The sequence below is a fragment of the Arachis hypogaea genome, chromosome 7 (assembly GCF_003086295.3).
Source record: "Arachis hypogaea cultivar Tifrunner chromosome 7, arahy.Tifrunner.gnm2.J5K5, whole genome shotgun sequence".
Lineage (NCBI taxonomy): Eukaryota > Viridiplantae > Streptophyta > Magnoliopsida > Fabales > Fabaceae > Arachis > Arachis hypogaea.
Window position 1 is genome coordinate 46522162 of NC_092042.1, and position 21895 is coordinate 46544056.

The window sequence follows — 21895 nt, forward strand, 5'->3', positions numbered from 1 at the left end:
AAGGCTCTGTATGACCTGGGGTCAGGTATAAATCTTATGCCACTCTCTGTAATGGAGAAGCTGGGGATCTTTGACGTACAAGCTGCAAGAATCTCATTAGAGATGGCAGACAAGTCAATAAAACAAGCTTATGGATTGGTAGAGGACGTGTTGGTAAAGGTTAAAGGCCTTTACATCCCTGCTGATTTCATAATCTTAGACACTAGGAAGGATGAGAATGAATCCATCATTCTTGGAAGACCCTTCCTAGCCACAGCAGGAGCTGTGATTGATGTTGACAGCGGAGAGCTAGTCCTTCAATTGAATGGGGACTACCTTGTGTTTAAAGCTCAAGGATCTTCCTCTGCAACCATGGAGAGGAAGCATGAAAAGCTTCTCTCAATACAGAGTCAAACAAAGCCCCCACAGTTAAACTCTAAGTTTGGTGTTGGGATGCCACAACCAAACTCTAAGTTTGGTGTTGAACCCCCACCTTCAAACTCTAAGTTTGGTGTTGGGAGGTCCCAACAATGCTCTGATGATCTGTGAAGCTCCATGAGAGCTTACTGTCAAGCTATTGACATTAAAGAAGTACTTATTAGGAGGCAACCCAATTTTTATTTATCTATATTTCTATTGTTCTTTTCTGTTTTATTAGGTTTATGATCATGTGGAGTCACAAAACAATTGCAAAAATTAAAAACAGAATCAAAAACAGCAGAAGAAACAGCACACACTGGAGGAAGAGCTTATTGGCGTTTGAACGCCAGTAAGGAGCATCTGGCTGGCGTTTAACGCCAGAACAGAGCATGAAGCTGGTGTTGAACGCCAGAAACAAGCAGCAGTCTGGCATTCAAATGCCAGGATTGCACCCTGGGGAAAGCTGGCATTTAACGCTAGAAACAAGCATAGAGCTGGCGTTTAACGCCAGAAACAAGCATCAGTCTGGCGTTAAACGCCAGAATTGCATACAAAGGGCGTTTTACACGCTTAAAAGGTGCAGGGATGAGAAATCTTTGATACCTCAACATCTGTGAACCCCACAGGATCCCCACCTACCCCAATCCTCTCTTCTTCACATAATCCAATAACACTATACCCTTCACCAATCACCTCAATCTCTCTTCCCCATTACCCCTTCACCAATCACATACATCCACTCTTTGCCACCCAAACCCAGCCTATATGAACGAACCATACAACCCTCTCTTCTCCCCCTTGGCCGAATACACATCTCTCTCCATCTCCTCCATATCTTCTTCTTCTTCTTCTATTCTTTCCTTTGCTCGAGGGCGAGCAACATTCTAAGTTTGGTGTGGTAAAAGCATAACTTTTCTGTTTTTCCATAACCATTGATGGCACCTAAGGCCGGAGAAACCTCTAGAAAGAGGAAAGGGAAGACAAAAGCTTCCACCTCCGAGTCATGGGAGATGGAGAGATTCATCTCAAGGGTCCATAGCTCAGTAGTAGAGCATTTGACTGTTGATGAGCGGATAAATTATACGCTTTTTGGCATTGTTTTTAGGTAGTTTTTAGTAAGTTCAAGCTACTTTTAGGGATGTTTTCATTAGTTTTTATGTTAAATTCACATTTCTGGACTTTACTATGAGTTTGTGTGTTTTTCTATGATTTCAGGTAATTTCTGGCTGAAATTGAGGGACTTGAGCAAAACTCTGAAAAAGGCTGACAAAAGGACTGCTGATGCTGTTGGAATCTGACCTCCCTACACTCGAACTACATTTTCTGGTGCTACAGAACTCCAAATGGCGCGCTCTTAACGGCGTTGGAAAGTAGACATCCAGAGCTTTCCAGCAATATATAATAGTCCATACTTTATTCGGAAATTGATGACGTAACGTGGCGTTGAACGCCAAGTACATGCTGCTATCTGGAGTTAAACGCCAGAAACACGCCATGATCCGGAGTTGAACGCCCAAAACATGTTATAACTTGGAGTTCAACTCCAAGAAAAGCCTTAGCTCGTGGATAGATCAAGCTCAGCCCAAGCATACACCAAGTGGGCCCCGGAAGTGGATTTATGCATCAATTACTTACTCATGTAAACCCTAGTAGCTAGTCTAGTATATATAGAACATTTAACTATTGTATTAGTAGTCTTTTTGACCACGTTACATCTTTGGTCTCAGTTTTGTTTTATTCTTCATCTTAAGAGGCTATTGATCCCGTTTTTGGGGGCTGGCCATTCGGCCATGCCTGAACCTTTCACTTATGTATTTTCAACGGTGGAGTTTCTGCACACCATAGATTAAGGGTGTGGAGCTCTGCTGTACCTCAAGTTTCAATACAATTACTATTACTTTCTATTCAATTCTCTTTATTCTTATTCCAAGATATACGTTGCACAACACTTTAATGAATGTGATGATCCGTGACACTCATCATCATTCTCACCTATGAACGCGCGTGACTGACAACCACTTCCGTTCTACCTTAGGCCGGGCGCATATCTCTTAGATTCCCCAACAGAATCTTCGTGGTATAAGCTAGATAGATGGCGGCATTCATGGGGATCCGGAAAGTCTAACCTTGTCTGTGGTATTCCGAGTAGGATCCCGGGAATCCGGAAAGTCTAACCTTGTCTGTGGTATTCCGAATAGGATTCCGGTATTGAATGACTGTGACGAGCTTCAAACTCCTGAAGGCTGGGCGTGATGACAAACGCAAAAGAATCAATGGATTCTACTCCAACCTGATTGAGAACCGACAGATGATTAGCCGTACTGTGACAGAGCATTTGGACCATTTTCACTGAGAGGATGGGATGTAGCTATCAACAAGGGTGATGCCTCCAGACGATTAGCCGTGCAGTGACAGTGCATAGGACCATTTTCCCGAGAGGATTAAAAGTAGCCATTGATGATGGTGATGCCCTACATACAGCTTGCCATGGAAAGGAGTAAGAAGGATTGGATGAAAGCAATAAGAAAGTAGAGATTCGAGAGGAGCACAGCATCTCCATACGCCTATCTGAAATTCCCACTATTGATTTACATAAGTATTTCTATCTTTTTATTTTATTTATCTTTTAAATTATCTAATCCAATTACATTTGACCCTATGAATCCACTTAACTGAGATCTACAAGGTGACCATAGCTTGCTTCATACCACAATCTCTGTGGGATCGACCCTTACTCACGTAAGGTATTACTTGGATGACCCAGTACACTTGCTGGTTAAGTTGAACGGAGTTGTGAAAAGAAAGTGCTGAGTTAGTTTTTAGGCACATGCCAAAGAGCCATTATTGTTGATCACAATCAAAATTTTTCTTTTATTTTTTGTTTTCCAAACTTTATTTTCGAAAAAATTAATAAAAATACAAAAAAAATCATAAAATCATAAAAATAAAAAATATCTTGTGTTTCTTGTTTGAATCTTGAGTTAACTTTTAAGTTTGGTGTCAATTGCATGCTTTAAAAATTTTTTCTTGCATTTTTTCGAAAAATACAAGCATTCATAGTGTTCTTCATGATCTTCAAGTTGTTCTTGATAAGTCTTCTTGTTTGATCTTGATGATTTCTTGTTTTGTGTTGTTTGTTGTTTTTCATGTGCATTTTTCGTTTGTTAGAGTCCATGCATTAAAGATTTCTAAGTTTGGTGTCGTGCATGTTTTCTTTGCATAAAAAATTGTTCAAAATTATGTTCTTGATGTTCATCATGATCTTCAAAGTGTTCTTGGTGTTCATGTTGACATTCATAGTGTTCTTGCATGCATTCTTTGTTTTGATCCATAAAGAAAAGAGAAAAACACAAAAATGACGTTTTTAATTTTTCTCTCTCATAATTAAAATATTCAAAAATAAAAAAAATATATTTTCCTTATTTTTCTCCAAATTTTCAAAAATTTGAGTTGACTTAGTCAAAAATTTTCATAATTAGTTGTTTCTTACAAGTCAAGTCAAATTTTGAATTTTAAAAATCTTATCTTTTCAAAATCTTTTTCAACAATTATATCTTTTTCATTTTTTTCTATTTTTCGAAAATCTCAAAAATCTTTTTTAAAATATTTTTCAAAATCTTTTTCTTATCTTTATATCATATTTTCGAAAATTAGCTAACAATTAATGTGATTGATTCAAAAATTTGAAGTTTGTTACTTTCTTGTTAAGAAAGGTTCAATCTTTAAGTTCTAGAATCTTATCTTGTAGTTTCTTGTTAGTGAAGTAAGTAATTTCAAATTTTTGAATTAAATCTTTTTATCTTTTATCTTATCTTTTTCAAAAATTTTATCTTTTTCAAAATTTGATTTCAAAATATCTTATCTAACTTCTTATCTTCTTATCTTTTTCAAATTTGATTTTAATATCTTTTTCAATCAACTAACTAACTTTTTGTTTGTTTCCTATCTTTTTCAAAATCAACTAACTACCTATCCCTCTCTAATTTTCGAAAATACTTCTCTCTTTTTCAAAAATTCTTTTTAATTGTTTTAAATTTTAATTTTAATTATATCTTATCTTTGATTTTCGAAAATCACTAACCACATTTTCAAAATTATTTTCGAAATTCTCCATCTCTTTTTTTATTCTATTTAATTATTTATTTACTAACACTTCTCTTCACCTCTCTTCATCTAAAAATTCGAACCCACTCTTCTTCACTCTTATCCCCTTTCTTCTTCTACTAACATAAAGGAATCTCTATACTGTGACATAGAGGATTCCTCTTCTTTTCTTGTTTTCTTCTCTTTCATATGAGCAGGAACAGGGAAAAAGGCACTCTTGTTGAAATTGGTCCTGAACCTGAAAGGACTCTGAAAAGGAAACTAAGAGAAACTAAATTACAACAATCCAGAAACAACCTTTCAGAAATTTTTGAACAAGAGAAGGAGATAGCAGCCGAAAATAATAACAATGCAAGGAGAATGCTTGGTGACTTCACAAAGCCAACGTCCAAATTTGATGGAAGAAGCATCTCCATTCCTGCCATTGGAGCCAATAACTTTGAGCTGAAACCTCAGCTAGTTGCCTTAATGCAACAAAACTGCAAGTTTTATGGACTTCCATCTGAAGATCCTTATCAGTTTTTAACTGAGTTCTTGCAGATCTGTGAGACTGTAAAGACGAATGGAGTTGATCCTGAAGTCTACAGACTCATGCTTTTCCCTTTTGCTGTAAGAGACAGAGCTATAATATGGTTGGATTCACAACCCAAGGATAGCCTGGACTCCTGGGATAAGCTGGTCACTGCCTTCTTAGATAAATTCTTTCCTCCTCAAAAGCTGAGCAAGCTTAGAGTGGATGTTCAGACCTTCAAACAAAAAGATGGTGAATCTCTCTATGAAGCTTGGGAAAGATACAAGCAGCTGACCAAAAGGTGCCCATCTGACATGTTTTCAGAATGGACCATATTAGATATATTCTATTATGGTCTATCTGAATTTTCGAAAATGTCATTGGACCATTCTGCAGGTGGATCTATTCACCTAAAGAAAACGCCTGAAGAGGCTCAAGAACTCATTGACATGGTTGCAAACAACCAATTCATGTACACTTCTGAGAGGAATTCTGTGAATAATGGGATACCTCAGAAGAAAGGAGTTCTTGAAATTGATGCTCTGAATGCCATATTGGCTCAGAACAAAGTGTTGACTCAACAGGTCAACATGATCTCTCAAAATCTGAATGGATGGCAACATGCATCCAACAGTACTAAAGAGGCAGCTTCTGAAGAAGCTTATGATCCTGAGAACCCTGCCATGGCAGAGGTTAATTACATGAGTGAACCTTATGGAAACACCTATAACTCATCATGGAGAAATCATCCAAATTTCTCATGGAAGGATCACCAAAAGCCTCAACAAGGCTTTAACAATGGTGGACGCAATAGGCTGAGCAATAGCAAGCCTTTTCCATCATCTTCTCAGCAACAGACAGAGAATTCTGAACAAAATACTTCTAATTTAGCCAATCTAGTTTCTGATCTGTCAAAGGCCACTTTCAGTTTCATGAGTGAAACAAGATCTTCCATCAGAAATCTGGAGGCACAAGTGGGCCAGCTGAGTAAGAAAGTCATTGAAACTCTTCCCAGTATTCTCCCAAGCAATACAGGAGAGAATCCAAAAGGAGAGTGCAAGGCCATTGATGTGATCAATATGGCCGAATGCACAAGGGAGGAGAAGGACGAAAATCCTAGTGAGGAAGACCTCCTGGGACGTCTCTCAAGCAAGAAGGAGTTTCCTATTAAGGATCCAAAGGAATCTGAGGCTTATATAGAGACCATAGAGATTCTATTAAATCTCCTTCTGCCATTCATGAGCTCTGAAGACTATTCTTCCTCTGAAGAGGATGAAGATGTGACTAGAGAGCAAGTTGCTCAATATTTAGGAGCTTTCATGAAGCTGAATGCCAAGTTGTTTGGTAATGAGACTTGGGAAAGTGAACCTCCCTTGCTCATTGGTGAACTAGACACCTGGATTCAGAAAATTTTACCTCAAAAGAAACAAGATCCTGGCAAGTTCTTAATACCTTGTACCATAGGCACCATGACCTTTGAAAAAGCTCTATGTGATCTGGGGTCAGGGATAAATCTTATGCCACTCTCTGTAATTGAGAAGCTGGGGATCATTGAGGTACAACCTGCCTTGTTCTCATTACAATTGGCAGACAAGTCATTGAGACAAGCTTATGGAATAGTAGAGGACGTGTTAGTAAAGGTTGAAGGCCTTTACATCCCTGCTGATTTCATAATCTTAGACACTAGGAAGGAAGAGGATGAATGCATCATCCTTGGAAGACCTTTCCTAGCTACAGCAGGAGCTGTGATAGATGTCAACAGAGGTGAATTAGTCCTTCAATTGAATGGGGACTACCTTGTGTTTAAGGCACATGGCCATCCCTCTGTGACAAAAGAGAGTAAGCATGAAGAGCTTCTCTCAGTTCAGAGTCAAGAAGAGCCCCCACAGTCAAACTCTAAGTTTGGTGTTGGGAGGCCACAACCAAACTCTAAGTTTGGTGTTAAGATCCCATATCCAAACTCTAAGTTTGGTGTTGGGACTATACAACATTGACCTGATCACCTTTGTGGCTCCATGAGAACCACTGTCAAGCTATTGACATTAAAGAAGCGCTTGTTGGGAGGCAACCCAATTTTATTTATCTAATTTTTATTTTATTGTTATTTTGTGTTTTATTAGGTACATGATCATGTCGAGTCACGAAAAAAAATATAAAAATTAAAAACAGAATAAAAAAATAGCAGAAGAAAAATCACACCCTGGAGGAAGCACAGACTGGCGTTCAACGCTAGTAAGGAGCATCTGGCTGGCGTTCAACGCCAGAACAGAGCATGAATCTGGCGCTGAACGCCAGAAACAAGCAACATTCTGGCGTTTGAACGCCAGGAATGTGCCTAGAGGAAAAGCTGGCGCTGAACGCCAGTAACAAGCATGAAACTGGCGTTCAACGCCAGAAACATGTTACATGTGGGCGTTGAACGCCTAGAATGTGCACCACTCGGCGTTTAAACGCCAGAATGGTGTGCAAAGGAATTTTACATGCCTATTTGGTGCAGGGATGGAATTCCTTGACACCTTAGGATCTGTGGACCCCACAGGATCACCTCAGGATCTGTGGACCCCACAGGATCCCCACCTAACATATTCCCACCTTACCTCCTAATCCTATTTTACTCTTCCCCATGTCACACTTCCCAAAAACCCTTCACCAATCACCTCAATCTCTCTTCCCAATCACCTATTCACCGCTCACATCCATCCACCCTTCCCCATAAACCCCACCTACCTTCCAAATTCAAAAACATTTTCCCACCCAATCCCACCCTAAATGGCCGAACCTACCCTCTCCCCTCTCCCTATGTAAACCCCTCCATTCCACTCCATTTTCACACAACACTATCCCCTCTACTATACCTTGGCTGAATCCATCTCCCATCATCTCCTCCATTTTCTTCTTCTTCTTCTTCTTCTCTTCTTTCTTCTCTTGCTCGACGGCGAGCAATATTTTAAGTTTGGTGTGGTAAAAGCATAAGCTTTTTGTTTTTCCATTAACATCAATGGCACCTAAGGCCGGAGAATCCTATAGAAAAGGAAAAGGGAAGACAAAAGCTTCCACCTCCGAGTCATGGGAGATGGAAAGATTCATCTCCAAAAGCCATCAAGACCACTTCTATGATGTTGTGGCAAAGAAGAAGGTGATCCCTGAGGTCCCTTTCAAGCTCAAGAAAAATGAGTATCCGGAGATCCGACATGAGATCCGAAGAAGAGGTTGGGAAGTCCTAACCAACCCCATGCAACAAGTCGGAATCTTAATGGTTCAAGAGTTCTATGCCAATGCATGGATCACTAGGAACCATGATCAAAGTATGAACCCGAATCCAAAGAATTATCTCACAATGGTTCGGGGGAAATACTTAGATTTTAGTCCGGAAAATGTGAGGTTGGCGTTTCACTTGCCCATGATGCAAGGAGATGAACGCCCCTACACTAGAAGGGTCAACTTTAATCAAAGGTTGGACCAAGTCCTAATGGACATATGTGTGGAAGGAGCTCAATGGAAAAGAGACTTCAAAGGCAAGCCAGTTCAACTAAGAAGACTGGACCTCAAGCCTGTGGCTAGAGGATGGTTGGAGTTCATTCAACGCTCCATTATTCCCACTAGCAACCGATCTGAAGTTACTGTGGATCGGGCCATCATGATTCATAGCATCATGATTGGAGAGGAAGTAGAAGTTCATGAAGTCATCTCCAATGAATTCTACAAAATAGCCGAAAAGCCCTCCACCATGGCTAGGCTAGCTTTTCCTCACCTTATTTGCCATCTATGTTACTCAGTTGGAGTTATCATAGAAGGAGACATCCTCATTGAAGAGGATAAGCCCATCACCAAGAAAAGGATAGAGCAAGCAAGAGAAACTCTCCATGGTTCTCAAGAGATGCATGAGGAAGCTCATCATCAAGAAATCCCTGAGATGCCTCAAGGGATGCACTTTCCTTCCAACAACTATTGGGAACAACTCAACACTTCCTTAGAAGATTTGAGCCACAATGTTGAACAATTAAGGGTGGAACATCATGAGCACTCCATCATTCTCCATGAAATAACAGAAGATAAAAGAGCAATGAGGGAGGAGCAACAAAGGCAAGGAAGGGACATAGAAGAGCTTAAGGACATTGTTGGTCCTTCAAGAAGAAGACGCCACTAAGGTGGATTCATTCCTTGTTCTTATTTCTTTCTGCTTTTCGGTTTTTATGTTGTATGTTTATCTATGTTTTGTGTCTCTACTTCATGATCATTAGTAGTTAGTAACTATGTCTTAAAGTTATGAATAATTCCATTAATCCTCCACCTCTCTTAAATGAAAAATGTTTTAATTCAAAAGAACAAGAAGTACATGAATTTCGAATTTATCCTTGAAATTAGTTTAATTAAATTGATGTTGTGACAATACTTTTTGTTTTCTGAATGAATGCTTGAACAGTGCATATTTTTTATCTTGCTGTTTATGAATGTTAAAAAACTGTTGGCTCTTGAAAGAATGATGAACAAAGAGAAATGTTATTGATGATCTGAAAAATCATAAAATTGATTCATGAAGCAAGAAAAGCAGTGAATGGCGAAAAAAAATAGAAAGAAAGAAAGAAAAAGCAAGCAGAAAAAGTCAATAGCCCTTAAAACCAAAAGGCAAGGGTAAAAAGGATCCAAGGCTTTGAGCATCAATGGATAGGAGGGCCCAAAGGAAATAAAATCCAGGCCTAAGCGGCTAAATCAAGCTGTCCCTAACCATGTGCTTGTGTCATGAAGGTCCAAGTGAAAAGCTTGAGACTGAGTGGTTAAAGTCGTGATCCAAAGCAAAAAGAGTGTGCTTAAGAGCTCTGGACACCACTAACTGGGGACTCTAGCAAAGCTGAGTCACAATTTGAAAAGGTTCACCCAGTCATGTGTCTGTGGCATTTATGTATCCGGTGGTAATACTGGAAAACAAAATGCTTAGGGCCACGGCCAAGACTCATAAGTAGCTGTGTTCAAGAATCAACATGCTTAACTAGGAAAGTCAATAACACTATCCGAAATTCTAAGTTCCTAGAGAAGCCAATCATTCTAAACTTCAAAGGAAAAAGTGAGATGCCAAAACTGTTCAGAAGCAAAAAGCTACAAGTCCCGCTCATCTAATTAGAATTAATATTCATTGATATTTTGGAATTTATAGTATATTCTCTTCTTTTTATCCTATTTGATTTTCAGTTGCTTAGGGACAAGCAACAATTTAAGTTTGGTGTTGTGATGAGCGGATAATTTATACGCTTTTTGGCATTGTTTTTAGGTAGTTTTTAGTAAGTTCAAGCTACTTTTAGGGATGTTTTCATTAGTTTTTATGTTAAATTCACATTTCTGGACTTTACTATGAGTTTGTGTGTTTTTCTGTGATTTCAGGTAATTTCTGGCTGAAATTGAGGGACTTGAGCAAAACTCTGAAAAAGGCTGACAAAAGGACTGCTGATGCTGTTGGAATCTGACCTCCCTGCACTCCGAATGGATTTTCTGGAGTTATAGAACTCCAAATGGAGCACTCGCAACGGCGTTGGAAAGTAGACATCCAGAGCTTTCCAGCAATATATAATAGTCCATACTTTATTCGGAAATTGACGACGTAACTTGGCGTTGAACGCCAAGTACATGCTGCTATCTGGAGTTAAACGCTAGAAACACGTCACGATCCGGAGTTGAACGCCCAAAACATGTTATAACTTGGAGTTCAACTCCAAGAAAAGCCTCAGCTCGTGGATAGATCAAGCTCAGCCCAAGCATACATCAAGTGGGCCCCGGAAGTGGATTTATGCATCAATTACTTACTCATGTAAACCCTAGTAGCTAGTCTAGTATATATAGAACATTTAACTATTGTATTAGTAGTCTTTTTGACCACGTTACATCTTTGGTCTCAGTTTTGTTTTATTCTTCATCTTAAGAGGCTATTGATCACGTTTTAGGGGGCTGGCCATTCGGCCATGCCTGAACCTTTCACTTATGTATTTTCAACGGTGGAGTTTCTGCACACCATAGATTAAGGGTGTGGAGCTCTGCTGTACCTCAAGTTTCAATACAATTACTATTACTTTCTATTCAATTCTCTTTATTCTTATTCCAAGATATACGTTTCACAACACTTTGATGAATGTGATGATCCGTGACACTCATCATCATTTTCACCTATGAACGCGCGTGACTGACAACCACTTCCGTTCTACCTTAGGCCGGGCGCATATCTCTTAGATTCCCCAACAGAATCTTCGTGGTATAGGCTAGATAGATGGCAGCATTCATGGGGATCCGGAAAGTCTAACCTTGTCTGTGGTATTCCGAGTAGGATCCCAGGAATCCGGAAAGTCCAACTTTGTCTGTGGTATTCCGAGTAGGATTCTGGTATTGAATGACTGTGACGAGCTTCAAACTCCTGAAGGCTGGGCGTGATGACAAACGCAAAAGAATCAATGGATTCTACTCCAACCTGATTGAGAACCGACAGATGATTAGCCGTGCTGTGACAGAGCATTTGGACCATTTGAACAGTGCATATTTTTTATTTTGTTGTTTATGAATGTTAAAATTATTGGCTCTTGAAAGAATGATGAAAAAGAGAAATTTTGTTGATTATCTGAAAAATCATAAAATTGATTCTTGAAGCAAGAAAAAGCAGTGAAGAACAAAGCTTGCGAAAAAAAAAGTGGCAAAAAAATTATAAAAGAAAAAAAGAAAAAGCAAGCAGAAAAAGCCAATAGCCCTTAAAACCAAAAGGCAAGGGTAAAAAGGATCAAAGGCTTTGAGCATCAATGGATAGGAAGGCCCAAGGAAATAAAATCCAGGCCTAAGCGGCTAAATCAAGCTGTCCCTAACCATGTGCTTGTGGCATGCAGGTCCAAGTGAAAAGCTTGAGACTGAGTGGTTAAAGTCGTGATCCAAAGCAAAAATAGTGTGCTTAAGAGCTCTGGACACCTCTAACTGGGGACTTTAGCAAAGCTGAGTCACAATCTGAAAAGGTTCACCCAGTCATGTGTCTGTGGCATTTATGTATCCGGTGGTAATACTGGAAAACAAAGTGCTTAGGGCCACGGCCAAGACTCATAAAAGTAGCTGTGTTCAAGAATGAACATACTTAACTAGGAGAATTAATAACACTATCTGAACTCTGAATTCCTAGAGATGCCAATCATTCTAAACTTTAAAGGATAAAGTGAGATGCCAAAACTGTTCAGAAGCAAAAAGCTACAAGTCCCACTCATTTAATTAGAACTAATATTCATTGATATTTTGGAATTTATAGTATATTCTTTTCTTTTTATCCTATTTGATTTTCATTTGCTTGGGGACAAGCAACAATTTAAGTTTGGTATTGTGATGAGCGGATAATTTATACGCTTTTTGGCAGTGTTTTTAGGTAGTTTTTAGTAGGATCTAGCTACTTTTAGGGATGTTTTTATTAGTTTTTATGCAAAATTCACATTTCTGGACTTTACTATGAGTTTATGTGTTTTTCTGTGATTTCAGGTATTTTCTGGCTGAAATTGAGGGACCTGAGCAAAAATCTGATAGGAGGCTGACAAAGGACTGCTGATGTTGTTGGATTCTGACCTTCCTGTTCTCAAAATGGATTTTCTGGGGCTACAGAACTCCAAATGGCACGCTCTCCACTGCGTTGGAAAGTAGACATCTAGGGCTTTCCAGAAATATATAATAGTCCATACTTTATTTGAGTTTAGATGACGCAAACTGGCGTTCAATGCCAGTTCCATGCTGCATTCTAAAGTAAAACGCCAGAAACACGTCACAAACCAGAGTTAAACGCCAAACAGACGTTACAGCTTGGCGTTTAACCCCAATAGAAGCCTCTGCACGTGTAAAGCTCAAGCTCAGGCCAAGCACACACCAAAGTGGGCCCCGGAAGTGGATTTCTGCACTAAGACTTATTTCTGTAAACCCTAGTAACTAGTCTAGTATAAATAGGACATTTTACTATTGTATTAGACATGTTTGGTCTCAGTTTTAATCTATTGTTCATCTTAGGAGACTATTGATCACGTTTTGGGGGCTGGCCTCTCGGCCATGCCTAGACCATCACTTATGTATTTTCAACGGTGGAGTTTCTATACACCATAGATTAAGGTGTGGGGCTCTGTTGTACCTCGAGAATTAATGCAATTACTATTGTTCTTCTATTCAATTCAAGCTTACTCTTATTTTAAGATATTTGCTGCACTTCACCCTGATGGATGTGATGATCCATGACACTCATTATCATCCGTCCTTATGAACGTGTACCTGACAACCACTCCCGTTCTACCTTAGATCGAGCGCGTGTCTCTTAGCCTCCATTCCGAAAGATCGGAGTCTTCGTGGTATAAGATAGAATTATTGGTGGCCATTCTTGAGAATCCGGAAAGTCTAAACCTTGTCTGTGGTATTCCGAGTAGGATTCAGGGATTGAATGACTGTGACGGGCTTCAAACTCGTGATTGTTGGGCGTAGTGACAGACACAAAAGAATCACTGGATTCTATTCCGACATGATCGAGAACCGACAAATGATTAGCCGTGCTGTGACAAGAGCATTTGGATCATTTTCACTGAGAGGATGGGAAGTAGCCATTGACAACGGTGACGCCCTACATACAGCTTGCCATGGAAAGGAGTAAGAATGATTGGATGAAAGCAGTAGGAAAGCAGAGATTCAAAAGGGATAAAGCATCTCCATGCACTTATCTGAAATTCCCACTAATGATTTACATAAGTATCTCTATCTTTATTTTACGTTTTATTTATATTTTAAGCTATCAAACTCCATAACCATTTATTATCTGCCTAACCGAGATTGACAACATGACCATTGCTTGCATCATACCAACAATCTCCGTGGGATCGACCCTTACTCACGTAAGGTATTACTTGGACGACCCAGTGCACTTGCTGGTTAGTTGTGCGAAATTATGGCAAAGTGTGATTCACGTTTGAGAGCTCCAAGTCTTTAGTGCCATTGTTGATGATCACAATTTCGTGCACCAGAAGCCACCCGGAAGGATCACTTTCCCCTACCATTCATGGACCAAATGCTTGAAAGACTAGCAGGACATGAGTATTATTGTTTCCTAGATGGATACTTGGGCTACAACCAAATTGTTGTAGATTTCAAGGATCAGGAAAAAACTTTATTTACTTGTCTATATGGTGTATTTGCTTATAGGAGGATGCCCTTTGGATTGTGCAATGCACCTGCAATATTCCAAAGGTGCATGCTCTCCATTTTTTCGGATATGATTGAGAAGTTTATAGAAGTATTTATGGACGACTTTTCTGTGTTTGGGGACTCATATTCTGATTGCCTATACCATCGTTTTCTTGTGCTAAAAAGGTGTCAAGAAACCAACCTTGTTTTAAACTGGGAGAAGTGCCATTTTATGGTAACTGAAGGGGTGGTTCTTGTTCACAAGATTTCAAAGGATGGCATAGAAGTAGATAGAGCAAAAGTGGAAGTAATTGAAAAATTACCTCCACCTTGCAATGTCAAAGCAATCAGAAGCTTTTTGGGACATGCTGGGTTCTATAGGGGGTTTATTAAAGATTTTTCAAAGATTGCAAAACCCCTTGGCAACCTACTTGTCTCAAATACTCCTTTTGTTTTTGATAGAGAATATATGGTAGCCTTTGATGAACTCAGAAAGAGACTGTCCTCTGCACCTATTATAGCACCACCAAGTTGGGATCTTCCCTTTGAACTAATGTGTGATGCATCTGATTTTGCTATTGGTGCTGTTCTAGGACAGAGGAAAGACAAGCTAATACATGTAATCTACTATGCTAACAAGGTCCTTAATGAGAATCAAAGGAACTATACCACCACAGAGAAAGAACTTTTAGCCACAGTTTTTGCTTTTGATAAGTTTAGATCATATCTCATTGGCTCAAAAGTAATTATGTTCACTGATCATGCAGCACTCAAGTACTTGCTTACCAAACAAGAATCTAAGCCTAGACTAATAAGGTGGATCTTGCTGCTCCAAGAATTTGATATTGAGATTAAAGATAGGAGTGGAGCAGAGAATAAAGTAGCTGACCACCTCTCAAGGATCCCACAAGAAGAAGAAATATAGCAAGTAGCAGTAAATAAAAGCTTTCCTGATGAACAATTGATGATGATTTGAGTAGCACCTTGGTTTGCAGACATAGCTAACTTCAAGGCTATTAGGGAGCTACCAACTAACATCAATAAGCACATGAGGAGGAAGCTAATCAAGGATGCCAAACACTACATCTGGGATGACCTCTATTTGTTCAAAAAGTGTAATGATGGTGTCCTAAGAAGGTGTATACCCCATGAAGAAGGGCAGCAAGTATTATGGTAGTGCCGTGGATCAGCATATGGAGGTCACTTCAGTGGAGAAAGGACAGCAGCAAAAGTGCTCCAATCCAGATTTTACTGGCTAAAAGTTTTTAAAGATGCCAAGGAAATTGTGTCAAGGTGTGATGAATGTCAAAGGGCTGGTAATCTAACCAAGAAGAATGAGATGCCACAGCAATACATACTAGAGCTGGAACTATTTGATGTATGGGAAATAGATTTCATGGGACCATTCCCAACCTCATACTCAAATAGCTACATATTAGTGGTTGTTGATTATGTTTCGAGATGGGTAGAGGCCATAGCTACTGCAACAAATGACAACAAGGTTGTGATAAGCTTCTTGAGAAGGAATATCTTCAGCACATTTGGAGTTCCCAGAGCTCTCAGTAGTGATGGAGGATCACACTTCTGCAACAAACAATTGGAAGCACTCCTTCTCAGATATGGAGTCAAACACAAAGTGGTAACTCCATAGCACCCATAGACTAACGCGTAAGCCGAGATCTCCAACAGAGAGCTGAAACAAATACTTGAAAAACTGTTGGAAGTTCAGCAAAGGACTGGTCTAGGAAACTAGACGATGCTCTATGGGCCTACAGGACGGCCTTCAAGACTCCCATTGGGATGTCACTATACCAACTAGTATTTGGCAAGGCTTGCCACTTACCAGTTGAATTGGAGCACAGAGCCTTCTAGGCTCTAAAACTACTCAATTTTGATGAGCAAGCTGCTGGAGAAAAGAGATTAATGCAACTCAATAAACTAGAAGAGTTTAGAAGTCAAGCATATGAGAATGCGAAAATCTACAAAGAAAATACAAAAAGGTAGCATGACCAAAAGATAGCAAGGAGAGAGTTCACTGAAGGGCAGAAGGTGTTACTCTACAACTCAAGACTCAAGTTCTTCCCTGGAAAACTTTAAGTCTCGATGGTCAGGACCTTTCACCATACTCAAAGTGTTTCCCTATGGTCATGTGGAGCTCATGGAAGAAAAGACTCAGAGAACTTTTTTCTGTCAATGGCCATAGACTCAAACACTACTTGGGAGGCTCCTTGGAGGAGCAGAGAGTGAGCTACAAGCTCAGCTAAAGATGAAAGAATGTCAAGCTAATGACAATAAAGAAGCGCTAGTTGGGAGGCACCCCAACACTTTATCCTTTTTTATTTAATTGCTTCTCTTAGATGTAGTTTAAATTCTGTGAATTAGATAGCTTAATTTTCAGTAACTATGATTAGTTTACAATTGTAGATTAGGAAGTTTGATGTTAGCTTTGATAGTTATATCTTCTTTACACTCTTTTATTTCTTTTTATTTGGGATTTGCAACTTGATGAATGCATAACTAATGATGAGTGAATGGGCTGAGAACTAGCTAAAGTGCTAAGTTTGGTGTGGCCTTTCACCCACTTAATCTAGGCTGAGAACAAGTTGATTTTGAAGAGTAAGCCCAGAGATTAAGTTTGGTGTAGCCACCATCAATGATAATATAGTAGCCCAATTCACCCAATTTGAAAGCACTTAATGTTTTGGGTAAGAACATGAATGTGATTTAATGAGTTCAGAGAAGTTTAGAATCAAAAGAAAATGAAAAGATTGATGTTATTCCACTCTTATGAACACATTAAATACACAATGATGAAATCAATTTATTAAGATGCCAAAGAATTAAGTTTGGTGTCCCAAGGGACACCCATCAGTTGCAACCCAATTTATTCTTGATGAGAAGAATTGTGAAGGGGTTATTTTATCATCACTAATGGGTTCAGTTTCAATTTTACGAGAGAAGATGGGGTCCACATGGTAAACAACTCACAAAACAAGGAAGTCAAAGTGTACTTGCACTTTGGAACTCAACACACGCAGAAGACACATTGAGAAAAGAGTTGGCGCCTCTTCCCACGCTAGGCACCACTTCCCAAAGTGGGAAAACATTTAATCCCTTTTATTTCCCACCTTCGAACCACATCATTCACCCATTATAAAAGCCTCACACCCCATCTCCTCTCCCACTTCAACAACCTCTACAACACTCACCTTCGCATCTCCTTTCATTTTCTACTATCCCTTATTTTCTTTCTTTTTCTTGATTGGGACAATCAAGTCCTAAGTTTGGTGTTGGAGCAAAACCTTGTTTTGCCTTCTCTTTCATTCAACCCCCTTTTTTTCACACTCTCCCAACTTAATGGCACCACCAAAAAGCTCAGCCTCAAAGAAAAGAAGAATCAGGGAACCAACCTCTAGATCCTTAAGCTCTTTTAATACCTACAAGTTGCTCTCTACATTCAACCAAAACCAATTTTATGGTTGGGTGAGTGAAAGGGAAATCATTCCAGAAGTTGGATTCCAACTAGGGAGGAATGAGCACATTGAGATCAACATTGAGATTGAACAGAGGGGTTGGTCACTCCTATGCAACCCACCAAGGAAAGTGATAGAAAGCTTGGTGAGAGAGTTGTATGCCAATGCAGTACCTCAACCAGGGCAACAATATGGCTACATTAGCTATGTGAGGGGGAAATCCATTGACTATAGCCCCTCTAGCATAGAAAGAATGCTAATGGTGAAGAGGACAAGCTCCACTCGGAGCTATAAAGAGAGAATGAAGCAACAAGAACCTGTGTTTGAGGAGATTTTGAGCGAAATATGTGTGATGAATGTGCAATGGATCAATGACAAGGATGGGATACCTAACCTATTGAGGAGAAGAGAATTGAGCCCCTAAGCTAGAGGGTGGCTAGAATTTGTGAGGAGGTCCCTAATCCCCATATCCAACACTTCAGAGGTGACCAAGGAGAGAGCTGTGCTCATCTACAGCATCATGAAAGGAGAGAACATCAATGTGGGAGAGATGATTGCCAACAATATCAACAAAGTGCTGAAAAGTACTAGTGACAACACAAGGTTGGCATTCCCCAGCATTATACAAAGGCTGTGTGATGAGGCTGGAGTTGAAAAGATTATTGATGAGGTGATTGTGAAGCAAGACAAGTTCATCACTGCCAAGAAGATGGCCAAAGTGGTGGCTGTCCACCCACTCAACAGAGCTAGAGAACGAAGAGCCCATGCTCATGAACCACAACAACAAGAAGAGGGGAGGCAGAAGAACAACCTCACTTTCTAGCACTTCAACCACCACCACACTACCAATATCAACAATTTCCAGAGGGATTCAATTGGGAGCAAATGCAAGGAGATGTACACCAAATGAGGGAAGATCTACACCACTTGAGGGAAGATGTCAATCAATTCAAGGAGGCTCAGCAACAACAATGGAGCCAAGTCAACCAAAACATTCAACAACTCCAAGAGAATTGGGAGCATATGAGGAAGGAGCAGCAAGAACAATTTGACTAGGGAGAGGTGCGAAGCACACTGGACAAAATAGGAGAGCAAGGCAAGTGACAATAGAGGAACTTGGCCGAGTTCAGGCATCTCTATGATGCCAGGACCATATCCAGGAAGTAGTATGACATCAACACACAAGCAAACCTGAATCACTTGTGTAATGATGTTGCCGCTCTAAACCCAAGTTAACCAACCTTCATGCAAGGGATGGAAGAGCTAAGTGCAAGACAAGAGGAAATCCTTGCCAAACATAAGGAAGATGAGAAGGATTACATGAGGAGGCTAGGATTCTGGAAGCCCAAAGACACCAAGGCTCAAGAAGGTTCTTCCATGCCGGGTGAAGGTGGCTCATCCACTCACAAGAAGAAGGACAAAAGGAAGCGGCCAATGAACTAAAGATGAAGCTGCTCAAGGTTGTTGAGTCCCATGGTTGACACTTTCCAATTTCTGAATTCTGTTTAAGCTTTTGCTTTATTAACTTATTGAATAAGCATGCTGGGATAGTTTATGCTTTATGCTTAGTTTCAATTACTGTTTAAAGTCTTTATGAGTCTTTTTTTAAGAAAGAAAATGCCATGTATTTCAAGTCTTCTTTACAACTTAAATGAAAGTAGAGCTTGTCTCCATAAGAGTTACTGTGAGTTGTGCAAAAACAATAAGAGAGACCAAGGCCAAGAGGGATCATCGAACAAACTAAGAAACAAGAAGCTAAGTGTAGAACCTTGGATGAACTAAAAAGAAAATGAGTCATGGAGAGAACTAGTCCTAGAAGGTATAACAAAGGGAAGACTAAGGGGTGTTCCTTGAATATCCATAGAACCAAGAAGTAGTAAGCAATAAAGACCCAAGGCTCTGAGCATTAACTATTGGGATAAAAAAGAAAAAGAAACATTAAAAAGCTCAAAAAGAATAAATGATCCAAGTAGATGCTTGTGGTGAAGATGTGTCAAGAAGAGTCCTGGGCAAGTAAATTCTTAGGGGTGTCTCAACACCCAGTACCCTAAAACCAACTGGTTTAGGAGTGCTAGTTGAAAGCCTAATTAAAGGGTTGTCTTGAGACAGAACACTTAGAGTCGTGGTCAAGAAAGCAAAACAACCTTTACTACTTCAAGGTGACAATCAATAGAAAGGACCCCTAAAGCCTATACCTGAGTGAACCCTCAAGGACCCAAGAGCTTTCCATGACAATTAAAACATTCATACATGTGTTATGCACTTAGTTTTACTCTTAGTTGTTTTGCAATCATTCGAAACCAAGGCCTCAATATATAAAAGTTTTACTCACATTGATTTGCTTGGGACAAGCAAAGCTTAAGTTTGGTGTTGTGATGACTTGCATCATCTACCTTTCTTTCTTGCATAAAGAAGACCATAAAAGAGCACAAATCTCATTTGATCAGTATAATTCATGCATTATTTAATGAATATTATGGTACACTACTTTGAGATGAGTTGTGCTGAATTGCAGGTGAAAAAGGTACCAAAAATGGGAAGAAGACAAATAAGAAGCTAGGCGTGTGAGATTGGCGTGTCACTTGGGGGCAAACGCCACAAAAATGCACTAGTGTGGCACGCCAGGAGCTAAGCGTGGTACGCTAGTACTAAATTCCAGAAGGGAGATCCAAGCATGCACGTGGGCGTGGCACGCCAGGGACTAGGCGTGGCACGCTAGTACAAAATTTCAGAGAGCTAAATGGAGGAAACAAAAGGGGCGTGGCACGCTAGGTTGGGCGTTGCACACCTGACCCATTAACTACTATGGGCGTGCCACTTGAAGTCGAAGGCGTGGCACGCCAACTCACTACCTCAAGAAGAACCTCCAGTACGGCGTGCCACTTGGTGTCGAAGGCATGGCACGCCAGCTCCAAAAAATCACTTAGGCATGCCACTTGAAGACCCAGGCGTGGCACGCCAAGCTTGAAGAGTGCACAAATACATGGTCATGCCACTTGAGCAGCATGGCGTGGCACGCTGGTACAATGATCCAGAGAATGGGTTGAAGGCAATTGAAGACTGGGCATGCCACTTGAAGTCGAAGGCGTGGCACGCCAACCTCTCAACCTCACTTGGGCATGCCACTTGGTATTGAAGGCGTGGCACGCCTGTTCCAAAAAGTCACTTTGGCGTGCCACTTGAAGGCCAAGGCGTGGCATGCCACTTACTGGAGCGAGACAAGATCATGGGCATGGCACGCCAACCTTTAGGCGTGGCACGCTGGTATAAGTTTCCAGAAAGGGTGGAAGAGGCCAATTACATGGGCGTGCCACTTGGTATCGAAGGCATGGCACGCCAATCACTATTCTTCACTTAGGCGTGCCACTTGAGCAACCAGGCATGGCACCCCAGTGTCATTCAGAGGCCAAAGCATCATTAGGGCGTGCCACTTGATGGAACCACTCACTCACAAAGGGGCGTGGCACACCAGACCCTGGGCGTACCACGCTAGTGTAACTTTCCAGAGAAGCTTAGCCAAGCACATAAAAAGGGCGTGGCACGCCAGACCCTGGGCGTGCCACGCTAGTTCAAGTTTCCATAGGCAAACGAAGTGGAAAAATTAAAGGGCGTGCCACTTGAGCTCGAAGGCGTGGCACGCCAACATAAGAATGCCACTATGGCGTGCCACTTGAGTTCGAAGGCGTGGCATGCCAAGGTTGACAAGGGACGAGCGTGCCACTTGAAGGATTGAGCGTGGCACGCCAAGCCATTTTGAAGGGCACGTGACACATCGATGAAGCGCCAGCGACACCCCAGCTAAGGAGTCACGTTTATTGAGTGTTTTCTTTCCCTCCAAAATGTAATTTTCCCTTTTTCACTTTTGTAATTTTTTTATTTTCATTAGGAGTAGTATAAATACCCCCAAAGAGTATTGAAGAGGGGTTAAGCAGTTAGTTCTAGATCCACTTTTACACTCCATTTTTGAGTACTTTTCAAGCTATGAGTAGCTAACTTCCCTCTCATTGAGAGAGGGAGCTCTGTTGTACTTGATGGATTGATAATAGTGAAATTCTTCTTCTCTTCATCTTCTCATGATTTGCTAGAAGGAATTTTGTTCTTAATGCTTAGTGTTTAATTATCTTGGGAAAGAGATTGAATGCAATTGGGTTTCATGGGAACCTTGGGAAAGGAAACATGAAACCATGCTTGAAATCCCTTCTCACACTTGAGTTGATTCTGGGTTTTGGTGATGGGATACGTGACATAT